We start from the raw sequence: 19388 nt of genomic DNA, 5'->3' as shown, positions 1-19388 counted from the left end.
AGCAAATAAAATCAGGCTACCAACTGACAAGACAGACTACATATACCCCCTGTTGCTTTTTTTTTCCCCTTTTTTGGTCAAGCCATCAATGTTGACATTAAATGTAGTATCAATTTTTTATTCTGCTGAGCTAGATAATCACTAAATTATCTTTTACTCTTAAAAAAAGGTATAAAATGAGTGACTTCATGTTAAAATTAGCAGGAAAACAACAAAGATAATAAAGTATATGAGAGACGGTAAAAATTTCTCTACTATCTAGAGGGAAATCAGCTTGAAGCTGCAAACCAACCCTTGTTGCAGAATCCTAGGAAAGGCCAAGGATTGAAGACTGATCACGTGAGGATGGGTGAGGGACAGGGATGAAAGTAGTACTAATGAATGAAAGCTGGTATAATAAACACAGAATCTGAGCTCCTCTCCTCACACTGTTGGCCATCCCCACCATGGTAAAAGACTGGAAGTTTACTTTTCACAGAAGTAAACTTCTGAACACTTTAAAAAGCCTTACCGTAGAAAACAAAATAACTTGGAAGTACACGTACTGAACTATGAGACTCCGAGCAATATTAAAGAAATGTTCTGAGAAAACTGAGAGGCCATGATAAAATCTAAGGTCCATTCATCACCAGTAGACAGGATCACGTACAGGCACATAGATTTTTTTGTGCAAAACACTTAAATATAAGCACAAAGGCTCACCAGTCATTAGAGGACAGACTCTTATATGAATAACACACTGCGAAGAAACAGGTAGTAAAAAAAAAAATTACTAAAAACTAAGAACAGACAATATTGTTAAGGGTGTGGGGAGAGGGAGACTAAGGAAAAGTACAGTTAATAACACCAGAAAGATAAAAACTTCCAATGTAAAAAATCAGGGCAGGGATATTGTTTTACTCACTGGTACCTCTCTGCCTCTGTATTAGAATTCTCCATTGAAACATAACTAATATAATGGAGATGCATATTTTATTTATTTTAAGAAACTGGCTCACATAATAGTGAAAGGTGACAAGTCCCAAGATCTGCAGAGTGAGTCAGAGAGCTGGAGACCCAGGAAAGCCAATGGTATAGTTCTACTCAAAGTCAAAAAGCCTAAGAATCAGGAAAACCAAGTAGTTCCAGTATGAAAGGCAATAGGCTCAAAAGAGCCAAGGTATCAGTTTGAGTACAAAGGCAGGAAAAATCCAAATGTCTCAGTTCTAAGGCAGCAAGCAAGCAGAATTCTCTTTACTCAGGGTAGACTCAGCCTTTTTGTTCTAGGCAGGCCTTCAACTGATTGGATGAGGCCCACTCACATCAGGAAAGGCAATCTGCTCTACTCAGCCAGTATCATTCAGAAATACCTACTGTTTGACCAAATATCTGGACACTCCATGGCCCAATCAAATCGATACAAAATGAGCTTGCCCCTCCCCTTATCCGCTCAGAAAACCTCAGAAAACTAGAAAATGCTCTTAAAAATTAAAAGTATAATATCAAACAAAAATTTTGAAAGAAGTATTGAAGATATTGAACAAGCATCTCAAGAGAGTAAATTAAAAGATAAAATGAAGAAAATGATGAGTATGGATATGAAAGTCAGAAAATTAATCCAGATAGTCCAACAACTAAGAGGAGTTCTAGAAACAGAAATGAGAAAAAATAGAGAAAGTAATTTGCATAGATATAATTCAAGTAAATTTCTCTGAACACAAGTACATACTTTCTCAGAGTGAAAAAAGTTTACACAAAATAACAGACAATGAATTTTAAAAGATCTACCCATACCAAGGCACAATCCAGTAACATAAACAACAAACAAATTTTAAAATAAAAATATTAAAAGCTTCTTGGGGGCAAGGGATGGGAAACACTATAATTTTCGGCTTATAATCCTAATATCCCAACAATCCATCAATCACATACAAAGGTTAAAAACAAAAAAAAGACATTTTCATACAAGCAAGCTCTAAAAAATTCTACTGTCATGCATTCTTAAGAAATTACAAAGAACGTGCCTCATCAAAATTAATACTGAGGCCCCACTATCATCCTCCATCCCTGTTCTGCTTTAACTTGTACTTACTACCACTTAGATTTCTTTTTTGCTTTTCCCTTTGTTTTATTCTCTCCTATATTCCAGTGCTAGGACAGTGATGAGCACATACAGAATAAATGATCAATAAATGTTGAATCAGTGTATCTTTCAAAAAAGAAGGCCACTGTGGGTCACAAGAAATAGACATTACAACATAAGAGGAAGAAGAGGGAAATTCTAGATTGATGATAAAAAGAAGCCTCCAGGTGACAGCTTTCTACAAACGTGCTAAGTAACCAAGCCAGTTTGAAACAGGGAAATAGAGAACTCCAAGCACTCTGTCCCCAGGAAAAACAACTGCACCAATAGACACCAAGTGTATTCACATTTTGATGATTCCAGTAGAAATTTTAGAAATAAATTTGTGGTGGGCACACAGGAATTTAAATAAATAAAAAAGTAGGAAATCATTAATTCCAGGAGAAAGAATGAAAGGAAGAGAGACAAACGAGTGGAAGAAAGGAAAAAAAGGAGAGAACAGAGGAAGGAAGGAAAAGGGGAGGGAGAGGGGGGAAGGTGGCTGGATAAGCATGGTACCTTTTGTAGGTCTGCATGGATATTTACACTGTCACAATAAACGCTAAGTATTGTTTTAACTAAGTACTACGATGTAATTATACCGGAAAATAGTGTGAAATGGAAAGGGAGGGCAATGTAAGTAACCGATGGTCATCTTTCACAGAAGACATCAGATGATGTCTAAAATAGAAAAGTCGAGAAATGGTTATTATATCATTTAGAAATGTGAAAGTAGCAGAGTCATCAACTAAGAAATTTAAACACGGCTCCTTCCAGAAACTAAGAATTAAGGGAGGGAAGAAGAGCTAAGGTAGGAACTGTTGTTTTCAGTTTAAGTATTATACTATTTTTAGATCTTTGAAATAATATACATATTTTCCGTGATAAAAATAAAATTTATATTAAAAAGCACATGTTCTAAATGAAGAATAGTAACTGAATAGAAAGTAAAAATAAAGATACACATAATATTTTAAACTGAATAATAGGTACTTTTGCAAAATTATTCTGATATATCTCCAAATAACAGAACAAGCATTCAAGTTTCACAGGTAATGATATTCAAACTACAAAAATGCAAATGTATCATAAACTATTAAGAATTTTTATTTTTGTAAAGCATTTTACATTCAGCCAAATAAAATTAACTTTATTGCTATTGGCAACGATATAGTCAACTTTTTTGTAAGTATTAATCTAAGGATCCAAACATAACTTAAAAGAATGAAGAATGTTAACAAAAACTCATATCAAATTATTTCATTTTCCTTATAAAAAAATTAAAATTTTAATAGTTTATGCTCTTCAATGAAATATCAATATTAATATTTTAAGTCATTATAGTTATCTACACCTTTGTCAAATAAATCAAATTGGTTGGATATAGATCTAATTACCACCTGAAATAGATGTCAGAAACACTATTAGAAGTCAAGGGAGGAGGCCACAGAGGAGAGCTCAAATGAAGAGAGCTCAAAATTGAGACCCACACTAAACACAGGACTAAAGGTCAAAACTAGAGAAAACTGGTTCATTGTCAAGATATAGTAATCTTAAGTGCTCAAAGTAAACTATCAAGAACTTTTCAACAGTGTTTGCACTTTGTGTCAGCACTCTCTCAACAGCATACCTAACACAAACTTGAGTAACAACATACTGGGAAAGAATACAGCATAACAGTAAAGAACAGGTTTTATTCCACCGTCTCTTTAGATGGTGAAACAAACCAATACATGAAATTTCCAAAAAAAAAACACTGCCTTTTGGAAAGTTTTGGTTTTGATTATTTTTGTGAAATTGTACATCTTGTTTGTACAAATATTATGGCTCAGTTTATAAATAAAATACATTATGTACACAGGTAACTACAAAGTAAAGAAAGGAAAAAAAGAAAAATTCTATTAAAGTTGGATTAGCAAATGGTTCCATTTTATAACAGCTTATTTAACAAATATTTATGAATATTTACTATGTACAAGGAATTGACTATTGATAGATTTATAGGATTGACAAAATAAAAAATGCAAGGATTTAAAAATTCAAAAAGTTGAGATAACCATGCAATTATGTGATTATATATAGTTGTAAGTTATTTGTAAATAATCAAAAAACAGTAATCCCCTGCTGTTGTGTTTAACCATACATTAAAATTAATATATCTGCAAATGTCTTTAAAAATCTGTTTTTAAACCTTTTCAGGAAAAAAAATCTCCAGCCAATAATAATCCTTCGAATTACTTCCAAACTGACATCGATATATTCAAGATACTTCACTGATCAATCAAAAAAAAGCTTGATTTCAATAAAGGTGACAAAAGTTGCTCTAACCCTTTCCAGCAACAAGCTCTCAACAGATGATCATCATTAAGCTTATATGTGGGCTTCACATTCAGGAGCTATATAAATGTGTCCTATTAGTACATGGTCAGTCTGTTTGGCAACTCCAGTTCTCCAGACATATGGCAATTGCTGCCCTTTGAGGTCTGAAGTCAAGTCTTTGGGGAATCTCAAAGCCTGCACTGAAATTACAAGGAGTGTTCATTAGAGACTGCTGGAGAGGAAACATGAAAGACTTCCATTAAAACTATATAAAACAGCTAATTATTTTTAAAAGATTTTTAAACCATCTTACGTACTCAGCTACAATAAAAAGTATTTAACAACTGAATTGTTTTTAAAAGCACTACTTTCAGGACATGGGCACAAACAGCTTTCTTCAGCTTTCTTCATGCCTCCCAACCCCCACCTCAATACACCTAACATACCTTTTTTCTAAGAATCATCAAGTCAACCTTTTTGTGTCCTGGGAAAGAATAAAATTATCTTATACCTCTAAGTTCTTTCTACAGATCACTGTAAACATTTATAAAATGAAGGTATTTTTAGAGACAAAGTTCTATGTTATAATATTTTGTTTTGAATTACACTGTTAAATTCAGCCAGACGTACATATGTGTTTCTTTTTAGATGCTTTTCTTTTTACTCAAGAAGATTGCATCTATTTCATTTCTATTCTGTTTTACACCAATAATCATAAAAAACTTATAAGCACAAAATAATATAAATTAGATACTAGCTAATCTATGAAATGGCATTTATTAGGTAATAGTATGGAAAATGTACGAAGATTCAAATGTTTAAAGTTAAAGAAAAATGTCAATAAATTGACAGACAAGAGTTCAAAGAAATTTCATGTCTTTGTTGTCTCAAGATTTTGAAAAACATAATAGTTTTCTAATTAATTGTTGCCATTTTAACTTTTGAATGTGTAGACACTTTAACTTGAGAGAACATTTACTAAATTTTGCAACAAAACAATACTGCAGAATATTTCAGTAACAAATCTCTATAAAATGTTACATAAAATTCATTAGTTTGCCTCAATCATTTCTTGAATTCACATATATGTTGGTTTCTGACAGCCTAATTCCAAAAAGCAATTACAACCTCAATCCATATGTAAAAAGATAACAGAAAGCAAGTACATTAAACCAGTTTAAAAGAATAAAAATCTAAAGAAAACAGATTACGAATGATTTATATGAATGCCTAGTGCTGAAGTTAATTACAAGTAACCCAATAAAATAGTGCCTTTATTATTGTACAGCAAGTAATAGCTCTAGATGTAAAAACCAGAACTCTTTCTGCTGACTTTCGCATGCCCAATCCCACAGCACACAACATTAAGAATTAAACATGCAGTAAATAAGGCATATAGAAAACAGCAGTTTTTAACTAAAAGCAGAAAACTCTCCTGCTGTTTAACCATTTGGAGTCTCCCACTCTGAAAAGTGACCACTGTAAACTGATACTCTGTACTCACTGAGTACATTCTTAGTGTTAATATAAAGTGAGACCTGATTTTTGTATTCACAGTTTTGCATCAAAAAAAAAAAAAAAGTAACAGTGAAATAGCATTCACCAGGACAAAATAAAGAATGTTTAAGCTATGAAATGATGGTATCTTCAGAATCAAAATGTTCCTAACCTCATACTGTATCTACCAATAAAGCTTTGGTCCTGATTTGAAAGTGTACTATCTAAGACACATACATTGCATGCTACAGTAACACGTTATAGTTGTCAATCTAAGACCAATCACAGTATGCTTAATGACTTTCCCGATGAGGAGGAGTAAGACCTTTCAGTCCAGAATGATCCCATGCCTCTGTCAAATATTTATCAATGCACCTAATGAGATATTAGATGGTAAAAACTTATAGCTTAATGCAAAAGTCATAAAACATGTTATGAATAAACATCAACATGTAGGTCATTTTGACCTACAACATAACTAAAATAGTGATATGAAATATTTGATAACCTGGTTTTGCTGCACAAATAAATCAGAACTGATAAAACAAATAATCAACAGTACATTTATCTGGGAGTATTTTATTCATATCAATTTCATCTCCATTAGAAATGCATGCAATATGAGTTTATTTTGCCTTTTTTTCTGGGTCAATAATTCACAAACTGGAATTTTTCTCGACTATTAATGGTCCCTATCTCTTTACGTTCTCAACAGTACCTGATTCACCATTCCATATAATAAACATTCACATGTTCGTTAAAGAACCCCTAATTTAACACCGTTAGGTAAAAGAGGGAGGAGCACTGCACTAAGAACACTCACTAGACAGATTAGTTTTCTGTGGCTGCTGCAACAACTCATCACAAACTTGGTGGCTTAAAATGCTAGAAGCCTGTTCTTTCACAGTTCTGGAGGTCAAATGAGTGACACAGAGCCAAAACCAACATGTCAGCAAAGCTGCTCTCCTCCTGGAAGCTCTGGGGGACAATCTGCTCCTTACCTCTTCCAAGTTTCTAGTGGCTGTCGGCAATCCTTGGCTCTCCGCTCCACCAACACACTGCCTCCTCCTCTGGGTGCCTAAGTCTAATCTCCCTCTGAGTCTCTCTATTTATAAGGATATAGCACTGAGGGCCCATTCAGATAATTCAGTAGTATCCCCTCCTCTCAAAATCCTTAACAGAATCACGCAAACACCCCTTTTCCAAATAAGGAACTCTCAAAGATTCCAGAGATTTGAAATAGATATCTTTTGGGGGGAGCCATTTTTCAGTCTATCACACTAGAATAACAAAATTAAAAGAACAGAAAGGGCAAGTGGAAGAAAACTGAACTTCACTAACAAGTTCAACAAAATTCAAAAGATTCAAAAGAAATAAAAACATCTTTAAAAAATTAGTGTATTGTGGCAAGAGCTGGAAAATTTTTTTAACAACTTGTGCTCCAAGCGTTGGTTCTAATAATGATTGATTTGTGACTGGTTTTGTTTTCAGTTCCAGAAATTCAGCTTAATTTGCTAGGTATAAAGCCTATCAGATTATAAGAAACCCAAATCTGGGCAGCTGAGATACAAGTAACAAGCAGATATAGAAAGAACAATTCCTGATAATAGCAGAAAAGCAATGACAGAACAGCCAAGTGTCCAAATTGGGCAGCAGTCTATACGTGCTTAAGAGACTGACAAGAAACAGAAAGCGTCTTTGTTAAAAAAAAAAAACTCTTCCCTGTTATTTTACTTTCTCACTGCCAATGACCAACCTCCTTTTTTCTTAACTTACAGCAGTAGAAAATAGAATCCTGTGCTCACAAACTAAACTACAAATTAGTGCTACAGAACAACAGTGAATCTTTTGAATAGGTTTAATAGGAACATCTCTGAAAGACTGAGCAAATGTACAAGCTTTCTTAGGTAAAGGAATAGGTCATCTCCCCTCTGTAAAAAGAACAGTAAGAAATCAGAATTAAGTTTACTCTCGATTATATCTGATAACAAGAATAACCTGACAAGCCAACAGACCTAACAAGACAATACTGATGTTTTAACTGAATGTCTAATGAAAACTGGAGCTTCCAATAAAGAATTTTCAAAAGTACATAATTACTATCAAAAAGAACGCAGTGCATCCAGAATTTAGGACACTGGCACACATCACCATACTCACTATGTGTAAAAGTACCTTGTGGAAAGGAAGCTGTCAGAAGAATGTCAGAACAGGTTCAGGGTTAGGCAGTTAAGTTTTTCTGGTAAATTACCCAGAAAATGGCATTATGTGCATCACACATATATCAAGTATCTCAATACTACTTACAAGGCAGCAGAGACATAAGAATAAACTAACATAAAATAATATTAGAGACCTTGGAAATAAGGCAGCAGAGTTTGAATTTGATAAGACAGAAAACTACAGCTTCTCTTGGAACAGAACTATAAAGACACTCCTAGGAAAGTAAATTTGTTAGTACATACTAGAAGAGGTAAAACTGACAGAAAGGAAAAAGGTCACTTCTCCAAACCAAGAATAAGCTTCGTCAGAATTTGTGATTCTTTACAGAGACGTTTTCCAAATGATACTCCTTAATTGTCCCTGCATGTCTCCCCCATTCTGAGAGGTCCCCAGTTGAGAATCATCATAATGAGCAACTGTTAACGATGATACATTTCACCAGAAAAAAAAAAAAAAAAAAAGGTTGGCCATCAGTGACCTAGGTTAACTGTTATAAAAGTATTTCTCAAATATGGTAACACAGGTGTTGAAAGTAATGTTGTATAAATAAAAAGCACTAAAATATACAAAAGAGATCTTTAAGAAAATCATTAGAGTAGTAATTGCTAAAATGACATCAACCTCACTTGTATTCAGGTAAACTTTATTGACACTCAAAAGAAGCTATCCCTATGGCCAGCACAAGAAACACTGGGACCACCATCGGGAGCCTATGGAAAATAGGAAGGTTACACATTAACCTTGTCTACATGAAAAAAAGCCCAAAACTGCAAGTCTCTGAGGTCTCTCGTAGCTCTAATATTCTAGGGATTGAGATGAAAATGGACTAGAGTGGGCATATAATCACAGAAAGAATAGAAAATACTGAAAGAGACACTGCAGAAAATAATGGTGAACTGAATTTATAAGGCAAAGATCTGAAAAATCTAATTTCATGAAAAGAAAACAAGAGGCACTGAAAATACTGAATAAAGAGAGACGATATTGTGTGCTGTTAAAAACACAGATTCAGAATCTAATAACTTTAATTTACAACCTACTTTGCTTTATGGACTATTCTACGTACTTTAACATATATTATCTAATATAATCTTTATTACACCCATTTCACTCAATAAACTGAGTCTCAAGCAAGTAATTTGCTCAAGGTTACAGAGTAAGTGGTAGAGGGAAAAACATTTATTAAAATTAAAAATCTATCATCACAGCATTTTCCTGGCCTCCATCTCTTTCTATGATCATCTTTTCCTCTCTCCTTTGGTTACCCATGATGGAGACAACAGCCACCTCTACAAAGTTCACCTCCAGCAACAGAGGAATTAATTACTAGAAAGACAAATAGCCTTCAGGGTTCTGATTCTTACTTCATTCAGGCCTAAATCAACGTTCAAACTTTAGATTTTGCTAAAACTGCATACATGCTACTGGAAGTTCATATTATAAAACAGCATCATGACTAAAAATAGCTGCATGACTAAAAAGTACACAACAGATGGACAATATCGACCATTACTAATATATAATAACTGTCACTTCCTAAACCATGCTATTATATTCCAATAGTATGTATCAGGGTCCTAAAGAACTAATATTTTACCTCAGAGTCAACTAAGGCAAACGGTATAAACACTTCAAACAGCAAAACTTAAATCTAGATCTTAAAAATTTTGACTAAAACCAATTAAACTATATACCTTATGAAAAAATATATGATATGGTAATATAGCTGAGGCTTCACAAAGTTATCAGAGTTTGGTATTAAAACAAAGACAATCTCAAGCTTTACACTTTTAATCTAGCCTTTCTGTAACACTTTAACTTCAGTAGATTAGTTTGAGGTAATTAAAAAAATGAGAAGGACTAGGCAAAACCAAGCAATAAAAGCTGAGAAACAGAAACCAAGCTGCAATCATAATTATATTAAAACAAAAGGGAAGTATTATGCTTAGAATATTTCCATTCATGTATTCCTCCTGTTTTCTAACATTCTGCTTAATCCCAAATTTAAAAGACCAGTTGTAAAACGGTAGGGTGCCAAATTAAAGCACACTTTATTTTCAGATGTCTCCATACTCATAGGCTGACTTCCTGTCAGGAAGAGTTCCATTTCCCTGAATACCCCAATCAGCAGGGAACTCGCAGAATTAAGTGCCAGTTGATATTACTTTGTTTTGCATTTACCACCCTTGAGAATAACGTTCAAAGATCGAGTTATATAGTCAGCATGGTATCATCCTTCTGACTAGACTGCCAAGCCACAGGGTGTACTGCAAGTTCCACAAAATGTACCTTAAAAGGTTGTGTTTTCTAAAGCCTAGTGTGCAAGTGAATCAACAGGATGCCTGCATTTCAGAATAAATCCTGCATCTAAAGCTAAATTATGCTTCTCTTCGGTTACAAAGTACTTTAACATTGGAAAGGTCTGAATCCAGATTCAAATAAAGATCAATTAATGTTCACTAATCCATCAACTAAATATTTTATTTTTTAAAGTAAAATGGAATATTTTAGTCTGACGTATTTTGTTTTTAACGTTTTTGCTGTTGTTTAAAGACAAATGATTCCACCTTATAAAAGCAAGTTATGCTACTAAAATTTCAATCAAGTAAAACCATAAATTTTTTTTTACCATATTAGCATCAAATACAGTTACTAAGCTGTTTTCAGATACTTGACAACTGTTAGTGTATTGAAGATTTTTCATGATCAGTTAATACAGCTTGAATCTTAAACTAACCTCTCCAACTCTCACAGATTTCCAATCATGCTTCAAAGGTCTCTAGTTCCTTCTCATAAGGTCAACTATTTGCTTGCACACAAAACTACATTAATTCTGAGCATTTCAATAAAGAACACCTCTGCTCACAGCCTTTGCGCATTATAAGGATAAGCATTCAGAGCAGCTCTAAGACAAAACTAGGTGAGTGTAATGGAAGCCTATTTTTTATCCTAATATTAATCATTACCATATTGATTTTCATCTATTCACATTCAAAAGGTCATAAGCACTGACAATAACACAGCTCAGAGACAATCAATCGACATTCACTAATTTTCTATAAATACATTCTAAGGATGAAGAGTAAACACATCCAAAATAAAATAAAAGGAGGGATAACATCATGAAAAAGGTTGAAATATTAAATTATACTGATCCTAGTTGGACCATGCTATGTATAAACTGGTCTTAAAGAATCCAATTGCCCCTAAGGTCTTCTTTACATTGGAAAAAGTAAGGATGGTTACAAAGAAAATGGAATGATTATTTACATCATATCAAACACTTAATACACTTCGCAAATTTGATGCCATGCAAGCACATTTTAGCAATCTTCCTACTCAGATATAAATGTTTCTTTTATGAAACCTTGACATACAACAAGGTATTAACATATTTAATAAACACATCATTTTTAAAAGCCAGGCATTCAACATTTGTCATACTCTCTTTGTTAGCAGAGGCTGTGATGCCCAAAATGAATCTTGGGCTCTCTTAACCTAGTGGCTTAAGGGTGATAGAAATAATTCTACAGAAAGAAAAATCTTCACGCACAAAATGATTCCTTCATAAGAGGTCATCAGTTGAGACTATTTTAACAGGTCCGTTTGTGACTCTTTGCAGGGCAGGGTCACTAGGATTTGTTTGTTTGTTTAATGGAGGGACTGGGGATTGAACCCAGGAACCCATGTATGCTAAGAATATACTCTACCACTGAGTTGTAGCATGTATCCCCGCTACCTACTTACCCTGTTTTGTGATTTTTTTAACCGGTCCTTTTGAGATCCAAAGCTGAGCCAGTGAAAGGGATTTATATGTATCCCTTTCTTACTTTAAAATAGGATTAGAGTTCAGAATTAGGATTTGAAGCCTGTATTTTACAGCTAAATTACCTTTCAGAGTAAGATAAAACTGAATAGAAAAAAGTAAAGTATTAAATAAATTGGTGTCTATTCCTTAACAAAAATAAATACTTTTTAATGAATCAAAACCTCAAGGATTAATTTCAAACAGAAACTTACCAAAATGAGGTAAATATATTGATTTATTCAACATATCCCTATTAAATGCTTATTTTATTATAATTTTGATACTAATAAGCAGTGCAGACAAAATGGACAATAAGAAATATTTTCCTGACCTCAAGAAGTTTTAAATCTAATAAAAGAAACAAAAATTGTAATATGGCATGGTAAGTACAAAAATAGCTCTTATGTCTACAAATTTAATTCCTCTCTAGCACTTATGTCCATAAATTTAACTCTAAGATAGAGTTCTCTAAATTCATATATTCAAAACTCATAATCCAATGTTGGGGGCATCTAAGCTAAGAACTAAAGATGAGTAAGAGTTAATAGGGTTTGGGATTATTTATATCCTAATTTACAGTATAAGTGAGAAACATATTAAATTCATATTATATAATATATGCCCCGAAAGATTTTGATGTGTTCTCATACCAAAAATATCTGTACATGGCAAAGACTGAGTTCTTCAAATTGTATCAGAAGAAGAACAAATTCCTCTTCTATCTATTAATTTAATGAATGTTTCTAAATATACCCGGATGAATCTGAACTATCAGCATCCTATTGTCTACTCACTTCTCAAGGCTAAGGATCACCAACATTTTTGTTTACAATCTCTAGGAATTGCTTTATACACAAACTGTATTAAAAATAAAAAAAAAAAAGAATCACTACAGATCTCAGTGAAAACCCCCTAGACTTCTTAATCTCTTAAATAATGACTCTCTATTTTTGTTATATCTAGGTCATGATTGCAAGCTACCTCAAATCCTGGTCGTTTGGATGGATAAATGGATGACCTATGAAGAGCACCAGCCACTGAATGATTTAGCTGTGTAACTGTAAACCATTGTTAAATTTTATTCTACTGAAAATTATAAAAATTTTACTGCTATAATTTGGTTCATTTATTTGACATATTAAAATTTATTTCATTAGACATGGTATCATATGACATTCATAAACAGTTTAATTTCATTTTCTTTGGACTTTCTGGACCTTTTTTAAGTGCATAGCAAAGTTCAATGCTATAAATGGGTCAATAATAATATATGTAATATCCCATTAATATAAAATACATTCTGACCTTGGTTTCTAGACTCTCTGCTACACACTTGAACATGATTACAAAGCATAAATTATTACAGTATTGACTATAATACAATGTGATTCACTCAGTCAATACAGGAAATAGCTGTATAATCAACTGATATCAAAATATTTGAGTTTATCCTTAAACTTCAGATTAGTTTACATAAATACTGTAAAAATACATAAACTTGTGTATATTCATTTAATGTATACACACACATTCCTGGTTAAACTAAAGTTGTTCTAGAAAGAATATCAACTCTTACTATAAGCACTTCTAAAGATCTATTCCTTCAGAAACAACATGTAAATTAAGAGTGAAGTCCAAATTACCTACAAAGGAGAGAGAACAAGTGACTTACGTAATTTCTTCTGAATGAAATATAAATCATCAGTGTTTTATGAAGAAAACAGCCATACTTTTATATATCTAATGATATCCTGTAATTACTATGATTCGAGAAACAGAGAAAACCAGAAGTAGAATACATTAAAAAAGAAGCATTTCCTGCATTATTCACTGTCTCAACTCTGATGCAGTAGCAGCTTTTCCTAAATCATATTTTACAAAAATTATCCATAAAAAGGATTTTGTGATCAAATATGCTAATATTATGCCCATAACAGATTCAACAATACACTTTATTATATACATACTTTACACACACACACATATGTATTTACTAGCATTTTTCATAGAACATTCATTACCATCACACAGTACACACACTCGGATATGTGATACTGGCAATTCTGGATAGTGAGAAGTAATCAAACAAGTACCTGGCTACCACAAATCCAACCAAGGAAAATTATATATATAGGAAAGAGCAGAGGAAATGCTTTAAGAAATTTAATATCAATTGATCCCAATGAAATTACAGAAATACAGATGGAACTCAGAAAAAGATTTTTGACTGAAAGGCAAAAGAGCCTGAAATGATCTCCTAATGAACAAAACAAAATCAGAATTAGATTAAATAGGGACTGATAAACAGTTTTTGTGATCCATCCCTAACTCCACTCCCTGTCCCTATAATTTGCTTCTGTTTCTCTTAAAGTCCTTATAAAATTCTATGCAACCATTTGTCTCTTCCACTAGATTAAAAGGAGAGACTTGCCTTAAAAGCATATGGTACACGTCTGCTAAATAAAAAAAGAAGTATCACCAGCAGGCATAGAGAGGTGGACTCAGGGCAGATAAATTGACACAAACCTCTGTAGAAGAGACAGCATTTGAACTGAGCCTGTGAGACAGTGGGGAAAAAAATACTTCTAAACCGATAGTTAATGGCCTCACAATACTACTGTATAAAAGCTCTGTAGTGTAAGATTTTCTTATAGCGTAAGATTTCCTTATAACGTATAAGGAAGTTAAGACTTATATTTCCAATAACCAACTTATACTCAAAATTCCTATTTTGTGGTTGGCAAAAAGATAATCCTTTGTTTTACTATTTCTTTTTAAAACCACACGATTCTCTTACTACTAGTGAGTTTCAGTTTAAAATGTTGATGTGTACACTAAATACAGCACACTCTGAGAAGCTAAGCACCACGATTCAAAGAAGTAAATCTCCATTTATATTAAGTTCTGCAATAAGCAAAATGCATGCACAGTAACAGAAATCAAGTTAGTGGCCACTTGAGGTGATAAGGGGAGGGATTTAACTACAGAGGCACAGGGAACTTTCTGGATTGAAATGTTTGTGTATATGTCAAACTTCACTAAACTGTATACTTAAAATGCATGCATATATACTGTCTACTAATCATAAATAAATATCACCAATAAAGTTGATTTTCTTAAAAGAGGTAAATCTAATTAAGCCAAAAGAAAATGAAAAAAGTAACACCTTTTATATAAATGAACATGACTACAATATTTGGTGTGACAAAATAGCTGACTCAATGAAAACAAACACTTAATATAAACTTAATAATACACAAAACCATGAGGGTATTTCATAATGAAAAAAAAAACTAAAACGTAAAATCCCAAACATGATGATTTATGACCAATGTTACCATTCATTTATTAATTATGCTGTTTTATAAATATTTGGTTGAATAATAATTATGCTGAATGTTGGAGATACAACAGAAAACAAAACAGTGCTCGCCTTTAAGGAACTTAGAGTCTAATAAGAGAGAAATAAAAATCACAGGCAATATAAATAAAGAATAAAATTACTATAAGACAGGTCAGTGAGTGCTCTGAATGTATACCTAACTCAGGCTTAGAGTTGTGGGAAAGAGGAGTCAAAGAAACCTTTCCCGAAGAGGCTGCAATTTAACTGGGAGCTGAATTATTTATTTATTCCATAAATATTCACCGAACAGCCACCACGTGCCAGGGACTGTGCTGGGTATTAGGTACATCCACAGTATCCCTCATGTACTAGCTACACAAAACACAAACAGTTGTTACTTTCGTAGGCCCTAGAGCACAGAGAAGGAAATTGGCAATAAAAAAAGTAGTTAGACAAATATACTTAAAATTTCTGGTACATTCTATGATGAGTGCTCAGATGGAGACATGCAAAAAGATACCAAGTATAGATACGATGGTCTGAGAAGAGGATACTTAAGTTGAGCACTGAGTTATGAGAAGAAGCCGACAATTAAGAGTCATCAAATTCGAAAAAGGGAAATTTTAGGAAAAGAAAAAACATGCCAAGACACAAAATTATGACAGCACATTTGGGTAACTTTGAATAGTTCAGCCTACCCTGAGGACAGATACAAAAGCAAAGTGATAAGAAGTGAGGTCCAAACAGGAAAAGAAGCCTAATAATGAGGTACCTCTGCGCCATGGTGTACAGCTGGGTTTGCTTTTCCCCTGCCTTGTTGGGTTTTTTTAAATTATCTACTCAAAATACTCATCAAAACTATAAAAAGTGAAAGTCCTTAAATTAAAAAGCTGGGAGCAGTATCATTAAGGTTACGTATTTAGAAGGATTAAACTCCAAAAAAAAAAGAAGAAAATTAGAATTAAAAGAAAGAAATCATAGGAGAGTGATGAAAGAGAGGAACAGTTTACTACAAAGATTCAGGAAAAAATTCAAATGGCAATAATTCAAACATAAAACTGACATTAAAGAATCTTATGAATGGTGGTAACTGGTTCTATGAATATTATCATTTTAAAATTCATAATTCAGAGACATAGAAAGAAATGAATCAAAAATGACCAAACCTTTTTATCGTTACCTTCATGTGAAGGAAATATTTCCCCAAATATCAACAATCTGCATATGCTGATGAAAAATTCATTAAAGAAAAATCAGACTAACACTATGTTTTAAATTAACTTTTGCTGCTAATTAATTACTCAGATGGGATGCCAGGCCAAAATACATGGTGCTTCTAGCTTCTGCTTTTCTATGTACTCTATGCATTTCTGATAAATGGGAAAAGAATAGATGACCTGGCAGAAGGCTCAGACAATAATATGTGATTTACAGGACATGAATGCAGCTACCATAAGATTTATCTGACAGCCCTCTCCGATAGTGGACTGTTGAGTATCCGATGGAATGATTTCTAGTCTAGAAAGTCTACTACTGAGTAGCCATACACATTATTTATTTATTAGATGTTTTGGGTTGAAACCATTTTTAAATGATGCACTTCACAATGCACAGTCATAAATTTAGCTTTAAACCCAAGAAGGGAGGTAGTGTTATTGGAATGTATGTCAGACTGAATTAGGATGAGCAACACAACGCTTTTATAAAGTGGCCTTGAATGCAATGTCAATTCTTTCAAAAATGATATTAATGTCAAATGAGCAAGATACAAACACTTTACACAATGCTGGAGTAACATTATTTGAAATATTTACTTAACATTTTCTTTACATTCACATTGATTTCTAAAGGTTCATACACATACACAAAAAATATTGGGCATAAATGTTACATGTTTCTGAAAAACTGAATCTGAAATATAATTAAGAACTTGTTCAATTTTTTTCTGTGCATCAGAGCGTACACAGTTTCCTGAAGAATTTATACAGTCTTATCTAAAACACGTAAAGAAGACTTAAATCAGGTTTTGGAGCTTAAATAGTTCTTGAATTATTCTACATGGGATTCAATATATGAATAAACTTAATTTAAAAAACTTAAGTATGTATATAACTTTACTTAAAAACAGTATGCTGAATATTTTAAAAAAGGTTTCAACCCTAAATAATATTTTGCCTTAAAAATGTTAAAATTTAAATGGGATAAAATACGAAAGTGTCTAATCAACCTATTAATAAGTAGATATTGAAAAACAGTCCTAATGGAAGCTTTAACAAAATACATAGTGATCTGTTTGGTCTTAATGACAGCAAACTCAAAGTGATCATTTCCTCATTTCTTAAGTTTAGGCTCTAAACTCTTTTCTAATAAAATGTGGCAAATTGAAATACCTTGTTAAAAAGAATGCAAAAAGAAAATAAGTTTTGAACGGATTCAAAAAAATAATCAGCACATGGCTGATCGTCATGAAATTAACATCAACTAATTTGTAAAGTTTTAAATCAAATTTGCAGATGTTAAGTTCATAAGCATATCCCATTATTTATGTGATTAAAAAGGAGTTTCTGACCTGATCTTTCGATCTTTGGCACTCAATCCTCTCCATCTCCTCTTAAAAAATTAATTAAAATTTTAGCAAGATGCTAGCTTTTCACTTCCCACCCTATCTCAGGGTAAAAAAAAAATTATCAATCAAACTCAAGCCATCCCCACCCAATATCTGCAAAATGTCGACTTCAAATTCAATTTCATATCCCTTAAGCTTTCATGTAGAAAAAGACAGTTCACTTCTTAACAAAATAAATCACTTTTGTGATTGCCAATGTGACCTCTTTGAATTAGGAAAATTCAAAGTGAAAAATGTAATTATCACCCCAGAACAATCTGTATACATCTGGAGCTAATTCTGGCTTCATTTTTCACATCATTTTTCACACTGTGCTACATCTTATAGAGATGCCATGGAACTTTTGAAGAATCCATAAAAAAATGTTAAGAACTTAAAATAAACCAGTAATGTACTTTATTCAGACAAAACCTTGAGAATATCTGACTTCTGCAACTTACTCTATCAAGTGATCTTCATATCCCATTTGATTGGAATAGTATTAAACAGCACTGTGACATACATGACAAATAGGTCTATTAAAATGTATCATTATCTTTCCAGCTTCTAACATTCAACTGTATAATATACTAATAGCTTTCATCTATCAAGAAAATATTCAATTCTTCTAAACCAGAAAGTGAAACTTCATTATCGAAATTCACCTATGGGACTATTACATAATTATAAACAACAAATTCATACTTCTGTGAAGAAACACATAAAATTGTAAACAAATGTCTCTTAAAGTAAAGTGTAATTTCATGTCAGTATAAGAATGGCATATGGTAATTTCCATCCAAGAAATAAACAAGAAATTATTTCAAATCAAATTATTTAATGAGAAATTTTTTCCAGTCAGCTTTTAAAGAAATGGAGTTTTCTAGAGGAGATAATTAAATTATAAAAACATGATTCTCACTAAATCTAAGAATAATAAGCCCACTACAAACATAACTACTCTTCACAAGTTCATTATAAAAATCCATTAGGTGTAATCTCTAGAAGTAATTGTTCTTACTGCATTTTATTGACAATGCGTACTATTGATTTTTCACACCTTCTATGATTCTTTAATTTGTATTCATGAAATGTCCATCAGCACAGTCTAAATAAATTTGGCAATATAGGCACTAAAATGAATAAATCGATGCAAAGAAACATTAATTCTGCATTATCCTTATTCATCAGGCAAGTAAACCATAAGAGTTGTAAATGAAGGTCAAAGGTTTTGAAATGGGTCAGAACCCTTGACCCCTACACCAATATCCTTCCTATTAAAAAAGGCTATTTTAAAGTTTTAAGTAGGGGAATTTACTACCAGCGAGATACCATTTTTAAAAGACTACAAAGAAAACTCTCAATAAAAACATTCATCTGTTTAACTGCAAAACAGAAAAGAAAATATCAAAGGATACATGATTATTTTTTGTACGTTTTAAAAAAACCATTAACGTTTACCACATGAGGTATAAGGTTTCTGAACACTGAA

General features: G+C 32.6%; 1 protein-coding gene across 5 annotated transcripts in view; it reads right to left on the bottom strand.

Annotated features, from left to right (window-relative positions):
- LRBA (LPS responsive beige-like anchor protein) overlaps window positions 1–19388 on the bottom strand; it is a 620799-nt gene that overhangs the window by 418256 nt on the left and 183155 nt on the right. The gene's annotated exons all lie outside the window — the stretch shown is intronic.

This window comes from Camelus dromedarius, chromosome 1 (genome assembly GCF_036321535.1).
Source record: "Camelus dromedarius isolate mCamDro1 chromosome 1, mCamDro1.pat, whole genome shotgun sequence".
Classification (NCBI taxonomy): domain Eukaryota; kingdom Metazoa; phylum Chordata; class Mammalia; order Artiodactyla; family Camelidae; genus Camelus; species Camelus dromedarius.
The sequence above is the reverse complement of the archived record's forward strand: the minus strand, read 5'-3'. Positions and strand labels throughout refer to the sequence as shown.